The 24,005-nt window shown below is 38.8% G+C and overlaps 1 long non-coding RNA gene across 1 annotated transcript in view; it reads left to right on the top strand.

Moving 5' to 3' along the window:
- The first annotated feature begins 5,085 nt into the window (after positions 1 to 5,085).
- The window catches only part of LOC144616820 (uncharacterized), a 34,789-nt gene continuing 15,869 nt past the window's right edge, over positions 5,086 to 24,005 (top strand). Inside the window, exon 1 of the long non-coding RNA XR_013556557.1 lies at positions 5,086 to 5,231. This is a non-coding gene — a long non-coding RNA (uncharacterized LOC144616820). The remainder of the gene's footprint in view (positions 5,232 to 24,005) is intronic.

Raw genomic sequence — 24,005 nt, 5'->3', positions numbered from 1 at the left:
TTCTCACCAAAATTAATTAATTAAAATAAAATAAAATAGGGGCACCTGGGTGGCTCAGTCGGTTGAGCATCCAACTTCAGCTCAGGTCATGATCTCACGGTTTGTGGGTTAGAGCCCTGCGTCGGGCTCTGTGCCGATGGCTCGGGGCCTAGAGCCTGCTTCGGATTCTGTGTCTCCCTCTGTCTCTGCTCCTTCCCTGCTCACACTCTGTTTCTCTCTCAAAAAGGAATAAAGATTAAATTTAACAACAAAAAAAATAATAATATAAAATAAAATAAAATAATAAAATAAAATAAAATAAAATAAAATAAAATAAAAAAGGGTAAATATGTGAGGTGATGGAGGTGTTGATTAACTTGATGGGGGGGAATCCTTTCACAATGCATATATACATCAAATCATCACATTGTGCACTTTAAATATATTACAAACACACTTGTCAGTTTGGAAAAACTATAAAGGAGAAAATTTTATGATAAATTAATGTATACTTCAATATGTCAATTATTGGGTTTCACTATATAAGGAGAAATCATGGAATTTTGCCTGTAATACCAGTGGACACAAATCTCAAGAGAGATAAATGCAGATTGAGTCAGAGGAAGTCATTGAGAGTATGTGACAGCAGGTTGGCCTGAGAGCTGGGCAATCAGAGGCTCCAGCCCCTCCCCTGTCCTTGGAATGTATGTTCTGCCCACTGTTCCCACACTAGGAGCCACTTTGGGAATGCAACCTTGAGAGAGTAATGTGTTAAGGAGACCATCTGGACTGGATGCGTGACTGAACCTGGTTAAGTCCTCTGTATAAACTCAAGACTCTGAGGGGGTGGGTGTAAAGATCCAAGAAGATCTTGCGGTCACTCAAGACAAGCCTTGAGTGTAACTTCCCTTGCTTACTGAAGCTGTCACCTACCAATCTGGAGTGTTCTGACCTTTCTTTCATCTCCCCCCGCTCTCTGTTTACAAGGGCCACTTTCAAATTCTACCCAGGAATTCCCAAGGTCATGAACCAACAGACTCACAAAGGTGTGATTTGTTGGCTGCTCAAATACCATGAAAGTTTCCTGAAACAATGGAAAATTTGATAAATACATGAAACAAAACATAATCCTCCCTGAATATGCACTGTAGTTGCAGCTCAACTGGAATAAAAAGGGAGAAAAAGAATATTGTTAGTCTATCAATTTAGGAAAGCTAAAAGATTCAGATCACAGATAATTGTACAGCAAATCCTCTGCTTAGTGTGTGATCACTAGACCTTAAGCAGGTGTGCTGGGGTGGGCTGGTACTGGCTTCCAAGACCTAGTTATATGCATCACTCCATAACTCATTTAGAGACATCACGTTGGTAGCTAGAAATTGGCTGTGTAGGAGCACTTACCCCATGAAATTCTGCAAACCCTACAAATTAGTTTTCTTCCCACAAAGTGCCAGTTGTTAAACATTTGTCAGCACATTGCTGGCTATTAGGCTTGCAAACCTGGACAGATATTAGGTAGAGAAAAGCATCACATTTCAGGGATTGTGGAAGAAAGGAGACAGAGTAGAGAAAAAGGGTTAGACACTCTTCTCAATTACTGGCTGAGCTTTAAAAGGAGTGACAGGGTGCCTGGGTGGCTCAGTCGGTTAGGCATCCGACTTCAGCTCAGGTCATGATCTCACATTTCGTGGGTTCAAACCCCATGTTGGACTCTGTGCTGACAGCTCAGAGCCTGGAGCCTGCTTCAGATTCTGTGTCTCCCTCTCTCTCCATCCCTCTCCCTCTCAATCTCTGATTCTGTCTCTCAAAAATGAATAAACAGTAAAAAAAAACTTTTAAGGAGTGACAATGATTGTGAATGTTAGAAATAGGGATAGTTTCCCCCCGTTTAGCAATGGGGAGCTTCAGGTCCCAAAGAAGGTGACAGGGTTTAGCTTAGCACCATAACAAACATTGCTAAGAAAAGATACCTCAGAGGCATTTGTGGATATTGGATATCTACCAAGTTGTAGCCATGTTCCTGGTTTCCCTTGGCCTATATTTTGTGTTTAGGGACCCCAATGGTTCCCACATGCCCCAGTAAGGGGCCGAAGATGTGCTGGCAGCACCAGTAGATGAACAGAGACATTAAATTAAAGAGGTTATCATGGGTGGGCTCTTTCACAATGGGGGTAAAATTGCCAAGCTCATGGGCTGCAGTGTTGAGTACTTTCATATTTGCCTGTAATAGTATATGGGACCATTCATCCCTCAAAATTTTCAATACCAAGAGGCAGACTATATTGCACTTTCACATCAGAGACTAGATAATCTGGAGGATACCATATGAATATGAGGAACCTTCTTCCCTGATGACAGGGAAATACAGTAAGCTGTCCTCATCTACTTAGATACCATCTTGGGGGAACAAAGAAACAGGAGCAAAACCTGAAAGACTGGGCAATTACCTAAGGAAATTCAGTCATCAAAAATGTATTGTTGAAACCAGCCTGCAAGGAAGGTGCAATTTAGAAATAATGAATATTCTGCTTTGAATCAAAAGAGAGAGAAATATCCATTTGTAAGTCTGCAGTGTCCACATTTTCTGGAATGTCTGTGTGTGTAGTAGGCAGGTATTACAGACATCAGTGCAGCCATTGATGCAGTAAAGAAAGCACATTTTACTTGCACAATCATATTGTAGAGTACATGCTTTTGTGATCAGAAGGGAGACATTTCTCACAATTAAAGCCATTTGAAAATGAAAAGATCAACAACTTTGAGAGTTAGTGATGCTTCTTCACTATTGGTGTTTTAGCTCAGGGTAGACAATCAGTTAGTAAGATTTACCAGACTGTAAATCATGAAGTGTAGGTAAGGTGGAAGGTGAGGGTGAAGATTACACATAAATGCAAAACAGAGAGAAGCAACCAGTATATGAAAGAAAGGTTAAAATAAAGGAAGGAATGATTGATTCAGTGTTGATCAAAGTTGAATTCAATGGATAGAGCAGCTTACACCCAAAGTCAAGTCTAAGGAAGCTCCCAATCTCTAAATAATGCAAAGGATAGTAAAAGACTATATTAATAGGTCTGGAATAGCTTTTACTTTAAATTCCTCATCTTGTGCATAAGAAGACCGCTGTCATAGACAGTGCTTGTGTGCTTATGGATCTCTGTGCTTCTGGACCTCTCTTGGACCCACTGGAGTCTTTAATGTCTCCTGATTCTATTCTTCAATGAATGTTTCATTCTAAGCTCCTTCCCTGCTGCCATACTTCATTCAATAAAATATTTTACCTACTATCTTGGATCATGATCTTATTTAAGTTTTTGCCCTTTGGTCATTTTGCTCCTCCCTGGCACTGTATTTTTGGGTACTGTCTTAGCTTGGGTTTTGATAACAAATATATCATAGACTAGATGGCTTACACAACAAACTTTTATTTCTCACAGTTCTGGAGGCTAGAAGTCCAAGATCAAAACATTAGCCAATTGGGTATCCAGTGAGAACCACTTCCTGGTTGCAGATGGCTGACTTCTCCCTGTGTCCTCACATGCAAAGGAGTGGAGAGAGCTCCCCACAGTCTCTCTGTGGTCCCATTTGTTATTATTTTTTTAGGTTTATTTATTTTGAGAAAGAGAGAGAACAAATGAGCAGGGGGAGGGGAGGAGAGAGAAGAGAGAGAGAGAATCCTAAGTAGGCTCCACATTGTCAGTCCAGAGCCCAACTCGGGGCTTTCTCATGAACTGTGAAATCATGACCTGAGCAGAAATCAAAGTCAGATGCTTAACTGACTGAGCCAACCAGAAGCCCCTCTGTGATCCCATTTATGAGTGTTCTACCCTTATGACCTAATTCATTTCCAGAGGTCTCACCTCCTAATGCTATGACATTGGGAGTCAGGATTTCAACATATGAATTGTGGGGAAACACAAACATTTAGTCCATAATAGGCACCAATAGTCAAGTAAGAGATGACCATGACAAAGCCTTGTGATTCTTTTACTCCCAAGCTAACTCAACACCCCCTACTCTGGGCCCTATAATGACTATTGAAATTATATAAATGATATTTTCTTTTTTTTAAATGTATTTTAGAGGTGACTGGGTGGCTCCATCAGTTAAGTGTCTGACTCTTGATTTCAGCTCAGATCATGATCTCACAGTTCATGGGATCGAGCCCTGCATTGGGGTCTGTGCTGATAGTGCGGAGCCTGCTTGGGATTCTCTCTCCCTCTCTCTCTGTCCCTACCCCACTTATATTCTCTCTCTCTCTCAAAATAAGTAAATAAACAAACATTTAAAAAATAGCAAATGTTTTATTTTATTTTATTATTTTATTTTATTTTATTAAGTAGGCTCCTTGCCCAGCATGGAGCCCAACACAGGGCCTAAACTCAGGACCCCATTCCTAAATTGTTTTTTAAAAGCATTTAGGCAAAAATGGTGCACTCTTTACTTCTCAGGGACTGTACACATTTGAAAAAAAAAAGCAACAAAAAAAGCTCATGCCTGGTAGGACTGTTTTTGAATCTGAGTTGGAACACACTGGGAACAAGAGGGGAAGAAAGAAGCAAAATAATGTGTCACACAAATTGTCTCCTGGAACAGCCCTCGGGAAACCTGTGCCAGACTCTTTGGGGAAGGAGGCTGTAAGAGACTAGATCAGTAAATCAAATAGGGGGAAAGAGTGCTACTGTGGGAAAAGAAGGAACACATCTGTAGAGTTTTTTTTTTTCAACGTTTTTTTTTTTTTTTTTTTTTTTTTGGGGGACAGAGAGAGACAGAGCATGAACGGGGAGGGGCAGAGAGAGAGGGAGACACAGAATCGGAAGCAGGCTCCAGGCTCCGAGCCATCAGCCCAGAGCCTGACGCGGGGCTCGAACTCACGGACCACGAGATCGTCACCTGGCTGAAGTCGGACGCTTAACCGACTGCGCCACCCAGGCGCCCCATGTAGAGTTTAATTGTGAGAAGGTACTTGTCTTTACTTCATCGTAAGTGCTATTGAAACTGAAATGAAGGCAAGGCTGTGTTGTAGTGTGAATTATGTCACAAAGGGAGTGTCAACACCAGCGATGTGATGGATGGCACAGAGAAAGACACACAGGGATGCCAGGAGGTGCTATAGCAGCGATGGCAGTTGCTAGAAATACATTTTTTATTGTTATTATTTTTCCCTGTATTCTTTCATTGTAGCACCCTATTCATGTCAGCTTCCAGACCGATATGTCCTGGGAAAATCAGATTATTAATATGATCTTGAAAAGGTATTCTTTACCCTTTTTTTTCATTTTCATGTTAACTATCAATATATTACCATATCTTTATGTCCTCCCCCTAGTACCTTCTTCTAAAGGAAAGAAATTGTGCAAAATACTACAATGACTAAGTAAAATGTCAGGCAAGCATCTAAATGCATGAACTGTAAACACTTCCAAGTAGAAAGCATAAATCTTAGCATAAAATTTTCAGTTATAGAAGTCATCCTTCTATTTAAAAAAATAACATAGTTTTCTAAAATAGACAAAAGTTTTTTTAAAGAAATCTACAAAAGTACCCAAAGTATATTCAGAAACATTAACCAGAATAACAATGGGAGGTTCAGTCAGTAATATATCTGTGCTAACATAAGTAAGGAACTATACTTTGCTAAAAAGGAATTATCCCAAAATGATCTGAAGATTTCAAACAGGCTAGGAACCCAGCACTATCTAATTATCCAATCCCAAATATTAAACTCACCAATTTCCACTAAAACTTTATTTTTAATCCTATTTCTCTGATCTTAAATCAAGCCTTCTTAGGAAAGACCTTTTAAATATTCCAGAAGAAATGAACAATTCTTCACCTGAGTGTTTATTTCCCTTTTCTTGGATCATGGCCTGATTTTGGTTTGGGAAAGAGGCACAGTTCAGATTTTTCCACAGGCCTCCTTGACCTACACAAGTCGGCTTGCTATAAACCAAACCCCTGCAGCTTTCCTATCCTGGCAAAGCTGGGAAAGCCATAAATATTTTTGGCAAAGCAGACCCTAAAATAAGACAAGGTTTTTTATTTCAAGATCACATAACACTGGTCAAAGTGGCATAGTGAGGCAAATAGCTAAAACATATTTTTAAAGCAAATATGCGGTGATATAGAAATATTTCTCACACTAATCCATGTCAACGATCTAGCTGAAGTTTTAGAACACTAGGCTATATAGGCTACGTTGTTTCAGGTGAAGATGAAGATTGTAAACAGCACTAGATTCTATTACACGGAAGCAAAGGTGCTGATGTGCCATTAGCACTCAAGACCCAAGCTATCACCTATTCAGGTTTGAAGTCCCAGAGGCTTAAGAATACTCCCTGACCAGTGGTTTCCAAACTTTAGTGAATTTCAGAAATAGTTGGAGGGCTTGGCAGGATCTCAACTCCAGGACTTCCAATTCACTGGGTAGAAAGATGGGCCCCCAATTTTGTATTTCTAACAAATTCCTAAATACTGCTGACTCTGTGGTCTCCTGGACCACACTTCGAGAGCTGTTGCATTACATTGACTTGGATGTCACAGCATCCCTTCAGGGGAAAGAGAGCCTCATGTCCACACCAATACTGCAATTTCATATCATGTTTATATGTGCTAAATCCGCTTATATCTTGCAGCAATCACTTACTTGGTGAATATTTGATATTCAGTTTGTTGAGGGATCATCATTTGTGCCACCGAAGTTCAGATTTTGAAAGGTAACCAGGAGAAGTCAGAGTAAAGATCAAGTCACAAACCCAGGGCTCATACTTATTTTATTCTTCTCCACAGGTTTCATTACCACCGCAACATCTACTTGACATTCTTTTTTCTCAGAGCAGTCCCATATTCTCAGCCTCTCTACTGAGTTTACTGTAAATGGGGCTATACAATGTTCTAATATATTTTTAAGTGTCTTACTAATTCATATTAAAAATAAGGCAACATAGGGGCACCTGGGTGGCTCAGTGGGTTAGGCATCAGACTTTGGCTCAGGTCATGATCTCACGGTCCGTGAGTTCAAGCCCTGCATCAGGCTCTGTGCTGACAGCTCAGAGTCTGGAGCCTGCTTCTGATTCTGTGTCTCCCTGTCTCTCTGCCCCTCCCTGCTTGTGTGCAGTCTCTCTCTCTCTCTCTCTCTCTCTCTCTCAAAAATAAATAAACATTAATTTTTTTAAATTTAAAAATAAAGCAACATAAGGTAATATAAGGCAATATAATTTAAGTTTTTAATGTACTTGGGCAGTGAGTCATCCTTTCTTGTGAGAGAATTATGTATTTCAGCTCTTTGTCATAGGCTTTCCCTTCTGAGCCTGGTTCACCTCCTACCACAATACTTCCTTAGTCATGTGACTTGCTTTGGTCAATGGAACATGAACAGAAGTGATCTATACAGGGCATGGGCTCCACCAGTTACTGTCCCTTTGCCATCAAACTGACATTTCCTGGGTACAGACTTCTCCTCCAGCCTTGTTTTTCAATGAGGATGATAAGGAGCAGAGTCCCAGCTGACACGTACCATGTGTAAGAAATAAACCTCTCTTTTTCCAAGCCACTAAGATTTGGAATTTAATATTAACGTGCTAACTTAGCAAAAGGATAACATGAATATACACAACATGTAAAATAAAGGAGACAATTTAATGACCTCTTTTAGTGACAAAGTGTCATAAAGAATATGGAAAGGATGGATGGAATTTCATCTCATTTGCAATTGATAAAGCTGGGATCCAGAGAGATTAAATGATTTGCCTAAGGTTACATACTTAATGAAGAGACATTATTTTCAAGAAAATGAAAGAAAAATAATAATAAATCAGTATCATGCTCTAGGCAATGTGCCAGTCTGTAGAATCCACCAAAGTCTAACAGACTGACATTAGAGTTTTGTATTAGAGTTCTAAAATGAATCTCTGCTGGGGACTGGCTGCCTCAAATTTAAAACGGAGTTTGTTTAACCAGCTAGAGTTCCATACGACAGGTGTGGGAGCTGGTACATGGGACTGCAGGAAGGCCCCAGCAACTAATGCTTAGAGCACTTAAAAACATACAATCAACATGAAGAGGCATAGGACAGGTTGTCGTCACAAAATATTTGAATCACATAACTAACTTCCTTCAATCAAATTCTTTGTCTACTAAAAAAAATGCTGATAATTTGTATCCACATTTTTAGCTTGCTTAGGGAAAAAGAATGTGCTTCTCAGGCTGAGGTCAACAGCTAGTTCAGTTGTATTTTTTATTGTATAATGAAATGACATTTCCCCCAGCCCCCAGCATCCTTCTTACTTTCTAATAATGCATAGCTTTCCCTTCGAGGAATAACGAACACTCCCTCTCTGCTACACAATCAGGTGGGACCTCACCTTCAGCTTCAGGACTGGCTAACATAACTTTGCACATCCCATCCCTTTGGTCTGGTGATTGGTACACAGATAGGTGTATGACCTTGTGGGAATCACCACAACAAAATCCTGGATTATTGGGAGAGAGATGCTCTCCCTTCCACGTCTGATGTAAAGTCTGAAGCTGCAGTAATAAATTTTTACTCAAGAGGAGAGATCATGTCTGCAAATGAATCCAGCATGTGGAGGGAAATCAACTCAAGCTAGGGAAACCAGATAATTTTGATGTTTGAATCTCACCATCAAGCTAACTAAACCTCCAAACTACTTGTGTTATTTAAATCAATACGTTTCCTTTTGTGTTTAAGTGAGCTTGACATTGGGGTTTTTGTCACTTGTGACCAAGAGTTCTAAGTTATAACATAGTAAATTAACAAAGTTGGCCTCTTATGAGTTTAGAAAATGCAAGTTAGCCATCCTGACATTCACAATCTCTGGGTGACTGACAAGATTATTTTGGCTGGGATTTCAAACTCTGAGCCTAGGTAAACGGACCAAAGTAAATGTCACCTCTAAGGCTCATGAAGATCCAGCTCGTTTTCTCTTTTAATTCCAAGGTTATTAAGCACCCAACATCACCCTGTCTTTTTCTTTTCTCTTTTAATGTTTATTTTTGAGAGAGAGCGTGAGCAGGGGAGGGTCAGAGAGAGCTGAGCTGTCAGCACAGAGCCTAATGTGGGGTTTGAACCCACGGACCACAAGATCATGACCAGAGCTGAAGTCGGATGCTTAACCTACTGAGCCACCCAGGCACCCCTGCCTTTTTCTTTTAAATGTGTATAGATTAGGTAGATTTATCCTGTGTTAGAACTGAGCTCAAAAGAAGAAATTCCTATATTCTCAATTTTTGGGGTTGTTAAACAAATCCACAAGAATTTAGTGAACAGACATGTTTGCCCAGCCAGCTGTTAGTGTATTGAAACCTGATGAGAGTAAGTTTTCTCACAGAGATCCTCTATAAAGAATGCTGCCCTGGTATATTCAATACAGGGACCAGAATCATGTCTGCAAGTGACTAGGTTCAGATTTCTATCATTAATGATACCTAGAGGGTTTCTTTATCTCAAGGCTCTAGGAAGAAAAGTATTAAATAAGAATTGCATTAGAGTTTACTTCCATTTAAGGATACGTATACATAACAAACTAGAAATAATATTGAGTAGAGTTTGAAATTCTTTTTCTAATTCTGTATTATTAACTCAGTGAGACTAGTGAAATGTCTCTACTCAGGTACAGCACAAATGAATTTTCTTTATGTGTTGTCAATTTGTCATCCATATTGTTTTCTTTATACCCCTAACTCTTCTGTACTGGGATTAGCATGTCATTTTATCAAATTCCTACCGCTGGTAGAAAATTCTCAGTTTCCATTTTGCTTGCTTTTCAGATTTCAATATAGAGTCTTTGTAAACTGTACGTAGTTCAATATGAAAGCTGTTTCGCTCCTTGCTGTCAGCTAACTGGCCACTGCTAGTATTTATTATACAAGGACTGGCTTCTGTCTCTATTTGAGCAGTCTGGCAACTCTCTGTCTTCTCTGAGTGTTCTTTGTCTGCTGCTTCTGTGTTCTGCTGAGCAGTTGCAAGGATGAGGTGTATATTCTACTGCTTTTGGTTCGGAGAATAAATTCCAGCTTAGGTCCAAGATGAAAATGAATCCCCCACTAGGCAAAAACGTGGATTCTAGTATACTTCCTGTGTACCCCATTAAAAACCCCTTTGGCTGCAGCCTGGAGTTTTACAGTGGAACCATTTCATGCTTAATAACTTTAGGCACCATGGGAAATAAAAAGGCACGAGGCCATGCTTCCCACATGGAGAAGTGCAAACTCCTGCATGGGGGACAAGACTCATATGTGCATAGAAACACACACATGCGCATACACACACATACACGCACCTTGAAACTAATACAACACAGTACATATGCGAGTGAAACATTTATGATACTGACTTTTGTATTGGTGAGAAGACATCAAGGTAATTTTAATTAGTTGTAAAGACCTCATGGAGAAAGCTGAACTTGAATGTTGTTTTGGAGGCCAGGGTGGACTTGAGAAGTCTGGACTGGCCAAAGGAAAGAGTCGGAGTTGAGTAGTGATATCAATTTAGTTAAAAACCCTGGTCCAACAATTGCCTGTCATAATGTAGTCCACATGTATATACACTAAATTCTTCCCCTTGTAATTGTTTACTTTGGCCCTGTAAAGCTCTATATCTAGAGCTCTATAGCCTATATGTTTTCCGCTTTCATTTGGTAATATACAATTAAACACGTTTCTAAGGTTACATTTGTTGAAATCTAACAGAACAGTGGCATTCATTTTAAACTTGATTGTCCTTGTGTAAAAAACCACTAACACTTTTTAAAAGCTTCAAAAAATATTTCATGTTTAAGAATCATCAACTAAGCAATTTTATCAATTTTCTAAGTGAATCCATAAGGGTGTAGTTTTCTTGGTTTATTAACATATCTGTTTGTGAGAGGCATTTATTATAAATCCAGTAATTCTGCAAATATTTCTCTAATGCATTTAAAATAAATAGAACCCAAACTTTGCCTTTAAGCACCAATAAAATCAGGAATGCATCAAAGGCAAGAAATTCAAAGTGCAGCTCGATGTGACCATGAGAGAGCTGCACTCAAAGGCAGTGTTCACAGACACTGAAAGATGATGGTGGAAAGGTATAATATTTACTTGTCAAGTCTATCTTACCACAGCTTTAGATATTTGTAAAAACTTTTCCAGCAAGTTGTCATTGATTTTTTGGAATATGCGTATTCACTTTTATTTGTTCCTTGGACTTATTTATAAATATTTTCTGCACCATACTAGGTCACTTTTAAAAGTGACACTGTCTCAAGGGTCTGTTTTAGAGTAGTACAAATAAACACAATCTATACAGTTTACTTAAATAGAAGTATTCTACTTGTGAAGTCTAAAAGCAGTACTTTATACTTCATGATTGTAGCACAACAGCTTGATCTTACTTGGCCAAATGCCTGTATTAAAAAACTGCACAGTGAGGGGTGCCTGGGTATTCAGTCAGTTAAGCAACAGACTCCTGATTTCAGCTCAGGTCGTGATCTAACGTTTCGTGGAATGGAACCCCGTGTTGGGCTCTGCACTGACAGTGTGGGGTCTGCTTGGGATTCTCTTTCTCCCTTTCTCTCTGCCTTTCCCCTACTTGCACATGCCCCCCCCCCCCTCAAAATAAATAAATAAAAAACAGCACCAGTGAGAGGGGTTAAAGGTGAAATTGCTACTCACTGAATCTAGAAATGACTATTCATCATGCTGAAGGAAATTCCCCACACATCTATAATATAGATTTATTTTACGCATTTAATACTGATTTCAGCATTAGCCTCTTCCTCCTTCTCATGGATGCAAAACTGTGAGTCATGGTAAGATGCTTCCTATGAGAATTATTTTTTCTCAGTAAGGATGATGGCCAAGTATAGCCTTATGCTTTCCTTCTGAAGTTCACGAAGCTTTTAAGTAAGCTACTCTTACTGAATAAGTTACTGTTCATTGATGCTAATTTAAGATGTTTGTTTTCTTAAAACAAACTTTCCAGAAAACATCTGGTGTATTACTTCCTGCATCTAACAACAGAATATAAAGTTTTAGAAACAAAGTAAAGCAAATTTAGCTATCTTTCTTTTCCTTTCATAGTTACAGTTTCACTCTTGTGTAAAGAGCATTTATAGTAATATTACCTATTTAGAGATTATTTTTAGCAAACTAAAATGCCAATTTGGGGTACTGCTTAGCATACAAACACAAAAACTTTTCTATGTTTTATCATTGAAGTTCATTATAATCTGTGATATTTTGAAACAAATGGAGCAAAGTGTTTGTGCAAAACTCAAGTTCAGAATGCCTGGCCTGTCATAATTGCGAAGTATAATCAATTGTGTGACAGATCTAGATATCTTTCAGGGATACATAAAGATATACCAGTCAAGTCAATTGATAGACCCATTCTTTTAAATTTTTTTTTTCTATTGAGATATAATTGACATATAACATCATGTTAGTTTCAGGTATACAACATAATGATTTCATATTTATATATACCAAAAATTATTATCACATAAGTCTAGTTGACATCCATTACCACACATCATTACAATTTATTTTTCTTGTGATGAAAACTTTTCAGGTCCACGCTTTTAGCAACTTTCAAACATACAATACAGTATTATTAACTATAGTTGCCATGCTGTACATTACATACTACATTCCTATGACTTAGGAGTTTGTACCTTTTGACCACCTTCAACCATTTTGCCCACCCCCACCCTGCCTCTGGCAACCACCAATCTATTGTATTTATGAGTTTAGATTTTGGTTCTTGTTTTCAGGTTTTGCAGATAAGTGAAACATTTGGTATTTGTCCTTTATTGTCTTATTTCACTTAGCATAATGCCCTCAAGGTCCATCCATGTTGTGGCAAATGGCAAGATTTACTTGTTTCTTTATGGCCGAATAATATCCCAGTGTGTGTGTGTGTGTGTGTGTGTGTGCGCGCGTATGTGTGTACATTTCCTTTATCCATTCATCCATGGATTGTTGATTTAAAATTCTGTTTTAATTCTGTTGATTTAAAATTAGGTTGTTTTAAAATTCTGTTTAAGATGAGTACTTATATTTGCTTTATAAAGTATAAAGCATACTAGTTACCTGATTTATGCCAGGGCACTCTAAATTAGATACTACAGACAGTTCTTGACTTACATAGCTTCAACTTACAATTTTTCTACTTTATGATTGTGTGAAAGTAATACGCATTCGGTAAAAACTGTACCTTGAATTTTGAATTTGATCTTTTCCTGAGCTAGTGATCTGTAATATAATACTCTCTATTGATGCTGGGCAGTGGCAGTGAAGCACTGCTCTCAGTCAGCCGTATAATCACAAGGGTTAACAACTGATGCACTTACACCCATTGTGTTCCCATACAGGCATTCTGTTTTTCACATTCAATACAGGATGCCATAAATTACATGAGCTATTCAATACTTTCATGATAAAATAGGCTTTATTTTGGATGATTTCACTCAACTGTAGGATAAAACTCTTCATCATCCTGAAGTGGATAAAATAAATTTGTATTATAGACTTGTGGGAGATTTCCTTCACAATGATGAAATGTTCTGAGTAGGTACAAGGTAGGCTAGACTAAGCAATGATGTTCAGTAGGTTAGGAATATTAAATGCATTTTTGATTTAATGATACATATATTTTTAAGTTCATTTACTTATTTTGAGAGAATGCAAGTGGGGGAGGGGCAGAGAAAGAGAGAGAGAGAGAGAGAGAGAGAGAGAGAAAGGGAAAGAATCCCAAGCAGGCTCCACACTGTCAGCACAGAGCCCAATGTGGGGTTAAAACTCACAAACCCTGAGACCATGACCTGAACTGAAATCAAGAGTCTGATGCTTAACCAACTAAGCCCCCCAGGTGCCCTGATTTAATGATATTTTTGATAATGGGCTTACTGGGAAGTAACCTCATTGTAAGAGAAAGATCTGTACCTAATGATAAAGTTGAAGGCAAACAGCAGTGTTCATGTAATAATTACCAAATCAAGTGCAATTACAAATTTTGTGATAATGATTGAATATTGGCTACTGATCCACAAAGCTGTAAATTATAAGATGGAGTACAAGTTGACAGCTTCATGAATGATTCATTCATGTTCTCAGGAACACTTAACTCAGGGCCAGTTAAAATCAATGCTTCTACTTCTCTGGACCCTTGGTCAGTAAACCCATCTACTTGTGGCTTTCCTTCATTTTGGGAAAGCTCAAGGAAATCCTTCTTGTGTTACTATTACTAAATATACATACTCACTATTACCCTTTAACCAAAAAAAAATTACTTATAAAGTTGTTGAAACTGAGACATCTTTCCATATCTTCTATAAGGTATTAGCCTAAAATTTCACTTAAAACAATAATGTCTTTTCCACTCAACTATGCTCCTTCCTTTCTAGGAAACTTTTCAATTATTTAAAGACCAAGCTTCTTATGACCTTACCTAAGATTGTTATTTCTGTGTACTGATGAACACTATAGTAACTTACATATAACAAATATTGTTAAAGGATCAATTTTTTTAAAGTCAAATCATACACAGAAATATAAAATGAACACAAGTTAAATATTTTATTTAATCCATTATTTAATGAGGGGACTAGAAAGATGTTCCAAGTAATTCAAAGGTGAGTTTAAAGAACCATACATATATACGCAACAGGGAATGCTAAAACGAATTTATAAACAGATGCAAAAGTAGTCTATCCATGGGGCAACAATCCCTTGCATTGTAGCATGCACATTTCATTTGTATTTCCATGGGTAAGTATCACTTGCATTGTTATTAGTGTGCTAGAACTTAGAGAATTGTATCACAGTTTGAAAACAATTATAGGTGGTGATAACCAGGAAGGGTGATTGAAATAGAACATCCACTGTAATAGGCAGAATTCTAAGATAGCTATCATGATTTCCACCCCCTGGGGTTATTCCTATGATCATGTTATGTTACCTGGCAACAGGGTTTTTGCAGATGTTATTAAGGTTACTAATAAGTTGATTTTAAGATAGGAAGATTATCCAGATTGGTCTAACCTAATTACATGAAGCCTTTTAAGTGTGGAAGTTTTTCTCCAGCTGGTAGCAGAAGGGGAAGTCCAGAGACTTGAAGTTATAAGAAGGATCTGACATGCCATTACTAACTTAAAGATGGTTAGGGCTGGGCGCCTGGGTGGCTCAGTCAGTTAAGTGTCAAACTTCAGCTCAGATCATGATTTCATGGTCCATGAGTTTGAGCCCTGCATCTGGCTCTGTGCTGATAGCTCAGAGCCTGGAGCCTACTTTGGATTCTGGGTCTCCCTCTCTCTCCCTCTCACATGCACGTGCTCTCTCTCTTTCTCAAAAATAAATAAACATTTTAAAAAATTGAAAAAAAAAATTGATGGGGCCATGTGAAAAAGATTTGAACATATCCTCTGGTTGCTGAAAGTCATCTCCAGCCAATAGCCAGAAACAAAATGGGAACCTCAGTCATGTGCCACAAGGAACTGGATCCTGCCAGCAACCCAAATGAGCTTGGAAGAGAATTTTTTTCTATGGCTTTCAGATGAGTACTCAGGCCAACTGACACACTGATGTTAGCTTTGTGATGCCTTCAGCAGAGAATTCAGTCACATGGTGCTGGACTTCCAATCTACAAACTGTGAGATTATAAATGAATACTATATGAAGCCATCAAGTATGTGATAATTTATTATGTAGCAACAAAAAGCTAATACACACATAAGATCTTCTTTGCCCATTTTACACTTACCATAATATTTATAAGGATTGTTAAGTGTATAAAAAGAAAACAACTACTCATGACTTGTAGATTTCCCCCTTGAAGCTGGTATTAAGTTATTAAGTTTTCCTATCAGAAAGCTTTAAACACTTGGGGACAGAAGATCATAAGTGAAAGAGAAGTTGAAAGTGGAAGAACCTCTAATTTTATGAGACGTACTATGTATGGAATCCACAAAGGGAGCCATCCCCAGAGTCCTCTTTACTCTCTGACTGTGGTTTACAACTTAATAAGCACTGCTTTTAAGAGTAGCTGACTAACAGTTTTTCTAAACACTGCCCTGCATTGATGAATAGTTTTCTTTCTAAAAGAAAAGCACGTGTGAACATATTGCCGGCAGCCCTCTCCTGGAGAGAAGGCAGCTTACTTTCTATCACCTGCAGAGGCACTGGAATGAAAGCATCATCGTTTGTATGGAGACTCTCAATCACACGTGCCAGGGCTGAGGGTTTTCACCCTGGATTGGCTGGCCTTTGGGAGCAGGAAAACAGAAAGAGGAAATGTCCATGTTTGAGCTGGCGTGCGCCAGGCAGTCTCTCTCCAGCCCTGACAAGTCCCTGCTGTGGGAAACATGGAGCAGTTGTGCAGTTTGTCTGGGGCATTACCATAGGCCCTGTGCATTGGAAATACTAAAGAACTAGAGAAAGATGAAAAATTTAGAAATACACATATACACATTCTCAAGAATCAGTGTACCTCATTCAGATTACTCCTAAAGCTAGAGTACATGTTTTAAAAAATCAGGGGGATGTATAAGTTCATCTTTAGATTTTTGTTATTCTACTGTAGTATGTTGGGGGCATTATGCAGCATCTTTTAGAGAGGATGGCCCGTTTTATTTTCTTTTAAACAAACAATTAAAGGCAAAATTCATTTTACTAAAAGACTCAAGCTTCTCTCTCTCCTTTTCTCTCTCTTTCCTTTTCTTTCTTTCTTTCTTTCTGTCTCTCTGTCTTTGTCTGGAAACATCACTTTCAATTTATCCCATGAATATGAAGAAAGGTACATGAGACAGAAGGAAGTATGAGTAACCATTTGATACCTCAACACAGTGAGTTTTAGCCTTCTTTTTTCTTTTTATTTTAGAGAGAGTGGGACAGAGGGGCAGAGGGAGAGAGAAAGAGAAAGAGAGAGAATCTCAAGCAGGTCCCATGCTCAGCGCAGAGCCTGACGCAGGGCTCAATCCCATGACTCTGGGATCATAACCTGAGCTCAAACCAAGAGTCAGACACTCAACTGACTGAGCCACCCAGGTGCCCCTAGCCTCCTGAAATAAAATAAACCCAGAAAAGTGTTCTACTTTTTAAATGGCATGTTTTTAAGTGCATACACCATGGTAGATATATGGAAACATGCCCAGTTACAGACACTAGATACACACAGATACTCTTCCTTTGTACAACACCTGTGCTCAAGAACAGCTGTGTGTATAAATCACACATCTATAAAGCTGAAACATTTAGAAATGCACTAAGGGAGGTTCTATTTCAAGAAACCCTGTACTGTTTATAACACAAATATTCATCCTCAGAAATTATTTCTTTTGAAAGACTGTACCTTGAATATAATAAGCATTAAATCAGAAGAGAGAGGCACAATCAAATTTAAAAAACAGGACTTTAAAAACAGAGAGAAGTTTTAGCTATTTTCTTTTTTTTTCCCAATATATGAAATTTATTGTCAAACTGGTTTCCATACAACACCCAGTGCTCATCCCAAAAGGTGCCCTCCTCAATACCCATACCCCACCCTCCCCTCCCTCCCACCCCCCATCAACCCTCAGTTTGTTCTCAGTTTTTAACAGTCTCTTATGCTTTGGCTCTCGCCCACTCTAACCTCCTTTTTTTTTTTCCTTCCCCTCCCCCAGGGTTTCTGTTAAGTTTCTCAGGATCCACATAAGAGTGAAACCATATGGTATCTGTCTTTCTCTGTATGGCTTATTTCACTTAGCATCACACTCTCCAGTTCCACCCACGTTGCTACAAAAGGCCATATTTCATTCTTTCTCATTGCCACATAGTATTCCATTGTATATATAAACCACAATTTCTTTATCCATTCATCAGTTGATGGACATTTAGGCTCTTTCCATAATTTGGCTATTGTTGAGAGCGCTGCTATAAACATTGGGGTACAAGTGCCCCTATGCATCAGTACTCCTGTATCCCTTGGGTAAATTCCTAGCAGTGCTACTGCTGGGTCATTAGGGTAGGTCTATTTTTAATTTTCTGAGGAACCTCCACACTGCTTTCCAGAGCGGCTGCACCAATTTGCATTTCCACCAACAGTGCAAGAGGGTTCCCGTTTCTCCACATCCTCTCCAGCATCTATCGTCTCCTGATTTGTTCATTTTGGCCACTCTGACTGGCGTGAGGTGATATCTGAGTGTGGTTTTGATTTGTGTTTCCCTGATAAGGAGCGACGTTGAGCATCTTTTCATGTGCCTGTTGGCCATCCGGATGTCTTCTTTAGAGAAGTGTCTATTCATATTTTCTGCCCATTTCTTCACTGGGCTATTTGTTTTTCGGGTGTGGAGTTTGGTGAGCTCTTTATAGATTTTGGATACTAGCCCTTTGTCCGATATGTCATTTGCAAATATCTTTTCCCATTCCGTTGGTTGCCTTTTAGTTTTGTTGGTTGTTTCCTTTGCTGTGCAGAAGCTTTTTATCTTCATAAGGTCCCAGTAATTCACTTTTGCTTTTAATTCCCTTGCCTTTGGGGATGTGTTGAGTAAGAGATTGCTACGGCTGAGGTCAGAGAGGTCTTTTCCTGCTTTCTTCTCTAGGGTTTTGATGGTTTCCTGTCTCACATTCAGGTCCTTTATCCATTTTGAGTTTATTTTTGTGAATGGTGTGAGAAAGTGGTCTAGTTTCAACCTTCTGCATGTTGCTGTCCAGTTTTCCCAGCACCATTTGTTAAAGATACTGTCTTTTTTCCATTGGATGTTCTTTCCTGCTTTGTCAAAGATGAGTTGGCCATACGTTTGTGGGTCTAGTTCTGGGGTTTCTATTCTATTCCATTGGTCTATGTGTCTGTTTTTGTGCCAATACCATGCTGTCTTGATGATGACAGCTTTGTAGTAGAGGCTAAAGTCTGGGATTGTGATGCCTCCTGTTCTTCTTCAAAATTACTTTGGCTATTCGGGGCCTTTTGTGGTTCCATATGAATTTTAGGATTGCTTGTTCTAGTTTCGAGAAGAATGCTGGTGCAATTTTGATTGGGATTGCATTGAATGTGTAGATAGCTTTGGGTAGTATTGACATTTTGACAATATTTATTCTTCCAATCCATGAGCAGGGAATGTCTTTCCATTTCTTTATATCTTCTTCAATTACCTGCATAAGCTTTCTATAGTTTTCAGCATACAGATCTTGTACATCTTTGGTTAGATTTATTCCTAGGTATTTTATGCTTCTTGGTGCAATTGTGAATGGGATCAGTTTCTTTATTTGTCTTTCTGTTGCTTCATTGTTAGTGTGTAAGAATGCAACTGATTTCTGTACATTGGTTTTGTATCCTGCAACTTTGCTGAATTCATGTACCAGTTCTAGCAGACTTTTGGTGGAGTCTATCAGATTTTCCATATATAATATCATGTCATCTGCAAAAAGCGAAAGCTTGACTTCATCTTTGCCAATTTGGATGCCTTTGATTTCCTTTTGTTGTCTGATTGCTGATGCTAGAACTTCCAACACTATATTAAACAACAGTGGTGAGAGTGGGCATCCCTGTCGTGTTCCTGATCTCAGGAAAAAAGCTCTCAGTTTTTCCCCGTTGAGGATGATGTTAGCTGTGGGCTTTTCATAAATGGCCTTTATGATCTTTAAGTATGTTCCTTCTATCCCGACTTTCTCAAGCGTTTTTATTAAGAAAATGTGCTGGATTTTGTCAAAGGCCTTTTCTGCATCGATTGACAGGATCATATGGTTCTTCTCTTTTTTTTTTATTAATGTGATGTATCACGTTGATTGATTTGCGAATGTTGAACCAGCCCTGCATCCCAGGAATGAATCCCACTTGATCATGGTGAATAATTCTTTTTATATGCTGTTGAATTTGATATGCTAGTATCTTATTGAGAATTTTTGCATCCATATTCATCAGGGATATTGGCCTGTAGTTCTCTTTTTTTACTGGGTCTCTGTCTGGTTTAGGAACCAAAGTAATACTGGCTTCATAGAATGAGTCTGGAAGTTTTCCTTCCCTTTCTATTTCTTGGAATAGCTTGAGAAGGATAGGTATTATCTCTGCTTCAAACGTCTGGTAGAACTCCCCTGGGAAGCCATCTGGTCCTCGACTCTTATTTGTTGGGAGATTTTTGATAACCAATTCAATTTCTTCGCTGGTTATGGGTCTGTTCAAGCTTTCTATTTCCTCCTGATTGAGTTTTGGAAGAGTGTGGGTGTTTAGGAATTTGTCCATTTCTTCCAGGTTGTCCAATTTGTTGGCATATAATTTTTCATAGTATTCCCTGATAATTGTTTGTATCTCTGAGGGATTGGTTGTAATAATTCCATTTTCATTCATGATTTTATCTATTTGGGTCATCTCCCTTTTCTTTTTGAGAAGCCTGGCTAGAGGTTTGTCAATTTTGTTTATTTTTTCAAAGAACCAACTCTTGGTTTCGTTGATCTGCTCTACAGTTTTTTTTAGATTCTATATTGTTTATTTCTGCTCTGATCTTTATTATTTCTCTTCTTCTGCTGGGTTTAGGCTGCCTTTGCTGTTCTGCTTCTATTTCCTTTAGGTGTGCTGTTAGATTTTGTATTTGGGATTTTTCTTGTTTCTTGAGATAGGCCTGAATTGCAATGTATTTTCCTCTCAGGACTGCCTTCACTGCGTCCCAATGCGTTTGGATTGTTGTATTTTCATTTTCGTTTGTTTCCATATATTTTTTAATTTCTTCTCTAATTGCCTGGTTGACCCACTTATTCGTTAGTAGGGTGTTCTTTGCCTCCACGCTTTTGGAGGTTTTCCAGACTTTTTCCTGTGGTTGATTTCAAGCTTCATAGCATTGTGGTCTGAAAGTATGCATGGTATAATTTCAATTCTTGTAAACTTATGAAGGGCTGTTTTGTGACCCAGTATATGATCTATCTTGGAGAATGTTCCATGTGCACTCGAGAAGAAAGTATATTCTGTTGCTTTGGGATGCAGAGTTCTAAATATATCTGTCAAGTCCATCTGATCCAATGTATCATTCAGGGCCCTTGTTTCTTTATTGACCATGTGTCTAGATAATCTATCCATTTCTGTAAGTGGAGTGTTAAAGTCCCCTGCAATGACCACATTCTTATCAATAAGGTTGCTTATGTTTATGAGTAATTGTTTTATATATTTGGGGGCTCCGGTATTCAGCACATAGACATTTATAATTGTTAGCTCTTCCTGATGGATAGACCCTGTAATTATTATATAATGCCCTTGTTCATCTCTTGTTACAGCCTTTAACTTAAAGTCTAGTTTGTCTGATATAAGTATGGCTACTCCAGCTTTCTTTTGGCTTCCAGTAGCATGATAAATAGTTCTCCATCCCCTCACTCTCAATCTAAAGGTGTCCTCAGGTCTAAAATGAGTCTCTTGTAGACAGCAAATAGATGGGTCTTGTTTTTTATCCATTCTGATACCCTATGTCTTTTGGTTGGCGCATTTAATCCATTTACATTCAGTGTTATTATAGAAAGATATGGGTTTAGAGTCATTGTGATGTCTGTATGTTTTATGCTTGTAGTGATGTTTCTGGTACTTTGTCTCACAGGATCCCCCTTAGGATCTCTTGTAGGGCTGGTTTAGTGGTGACAAATTCCTTCAGTTTTTGTTTGTTTGGGAAGACCTTTATCTCTCCTTCTATTCTAAATGACAGACTTGCTGGATAAAGGATTCTCGGCTGCATATTTTTTCTGTTTAGCACACTGAAGATATCATGCCAGTCCTTTCTGGCCTGCCAAGTTTCAAAAGAGAGATCAGTCATGAGTCTTATAGGTCTCCCTTTATATGTGAGGGCACGTTTTTCCCTTGCTGCTTTCAGAATTTTCTCTTTATCCTTGTATTTTGCCAGTTTCACTATGATATGTCGTGCAGAAGATCGATTCAAGTTACGTCTGAAGGGAGTTCTCTGTGCCTCTTGGATTTCAATGCCTTTTTCCTTCCCCAGTTCAGGGAAGTTCTCAGCTATTATTTCTTCAAGTACCCCTTCAGCACCTTTCCCTCTGTCTTCCTCCTCTGGGATACCAATTATGCGTATATTATTTCTTTTTAGTGTATCACTTAGTTCTCCAATTTTCCCCTCATACTCCTGGATTTTTTTATCTCTCTTTTTCTCAGCTTCCTCTTTTTCCATAACTTTATCTTCTAGTTCACCTATTCTCTCCTCTGCCTCTTCAAGCCGAGCTGTCGTGGTTTCCATTTTGTTTTGCATTTCGTTTAAAGCATTTTTCAGCTCCTCGTGACTGTTCCTTAGTCCCTTGATCTCTGTAGCAAGAGATTCTCTGCTGTCCTCTATACTGTTTTCAAGCCCAGAGATTAATTTTATGACTATTATTCTAAATTCACTTTCTGTTATATTATTTAAATCCTTTTTGATCAGTTCATTAGCTGTTGTTATTTCCTGGAGATTCTTCTGAGGGGAATTCCTCCGTTTGGTCATTTTGGATAGTCCCTGGAGTGGTGAGGACCTGCAGGGCACTTCCCCTGTGCTGTGGTGTATAACTGGAGTTGGTGGGCGGGGCCGCAGTCAGACCTGATGTCTGCCCCCAGCCCACCACTGGGGCCACAGTCAGACTGGTGTGTGCCTTCTCTTCCCCTCTCCTAGGGGCGGGATTCACTGTGGGGTGGCGTGGCCCATCTGAGCTACTTGCACACTGCCAGGCTTGTGGTGCTGGGGATCTGGTGTATTAGCTGGGGTGGGTAGGCAAGGTGCACGGGAGTAGGAGGAGCAGGCTTAGCTCGCTTCTCCTTAGGTGATCCACTTCAGGAGGGGCCCTGTGGCAGCGGGAGGGAGTCAGATCTGCTGCGGGAGGTTTGGCTCCGCAGAAGCACAGAGTTGGGTGTTTGCGAGGAGCGAGCAAGTTCCCTGGCAGGAACTGGTTCCCTTTGGGATTTTGGCTGGGGGATGGGCGGGGGAGATGGTGCTAGCGAGTGCCTTTGTTCCCCACCAAACTGAGCTCTGTCGTCCAGGAGCTCAGCAACTCTCCCTCCCTTTGTCCTCCAGCCTTCCCGCTTTCTGAGCAGAGCTGTTAACTTATGACCTCCCAGATGCTAAGTCACGCTTGCTGTCGGAACACAGTCCGTCAGGCCCCTCCGCTTTTGCCAGCCAGACTCGGGGGCTCTGCTTGGCCGACGAGCCGCCCCTCCGCCCCGGCTCCCTCCCGCCAGTCCGTGGAGCGCGCACCGCCTCGCCGCCCTTCCTACCCTCTTCCGTGGGCCTCTTGTCTGCGCTTGGCTCCGGAGACTCAGTTCTGCTAATCCTCTGGCGGTTTTCTGGGTTATTTAGGCAGGTGTAGGTGGAATCTAAGTGATCAGCAGGACTTGCGGTGAGCCCAGCATCCTCCTACGCCGCCATCTTCCTCAGCAATCTTTAGCTATTTTCTTAAAGAAGTGTTGAGGAAAATTTACACTTAATATTATCACAGTAATTATTATATATTATATATTAATATGTAATAAATAATATATTAATAATCATTAATAATATAATATAATAATATGATATATATTATATATCATATAATATATAATATATAGCACAGTATTATATATATATATATTTGTAATTTGTAATCCTTAACAACTACTAGTCCCTGCCAGCTAAATAATATATTATATATTATTTAATTAATAATTAATTAATAATTAATTATTTATTAATTAATAATGTATAATAATACATTATTAATGTAATGCAATTACATTACGTTACATTACGTAATTACATTACATTACATTACGTTACATTACGTTACATAATTACATTACATTACGTTACGTTAATCACATTAATTGATTAATTAATAATTACATTAATAAATAATTAATTATTTATTAATTAATAATGTATAATTATATATTATATATTTATTATATGTATAATATATTATATATTATGTATAATATATACATATAGCACAGTATTTTTTATATACATATATATATATATATATATATATATATATATATATATATATTTGTAATTTGTAATCCTTAACAACTACTAGTACCTGCCAGCTAAATAACACCAAGT

Source organism: Panthera onca, chromosome B4 (genome assembly GCF_046562875.1).
Source record: "Panthera onca isolate mPanOnc1 chromosome B4, mPanOnc1 haplotype 2, whole genome shotgun sequence".
Taxonomy (NCBI): Eukaryota; Metazoa; Chordata; class Mammalia; order Carnivora; family Felidae; genus Panthera; species Panthera onca.
The sequence above is the reverse complement of the archived record's forward strand: the minus strand, read 5'-3'. Positions and strand labels throughout refer to the sequence as shown.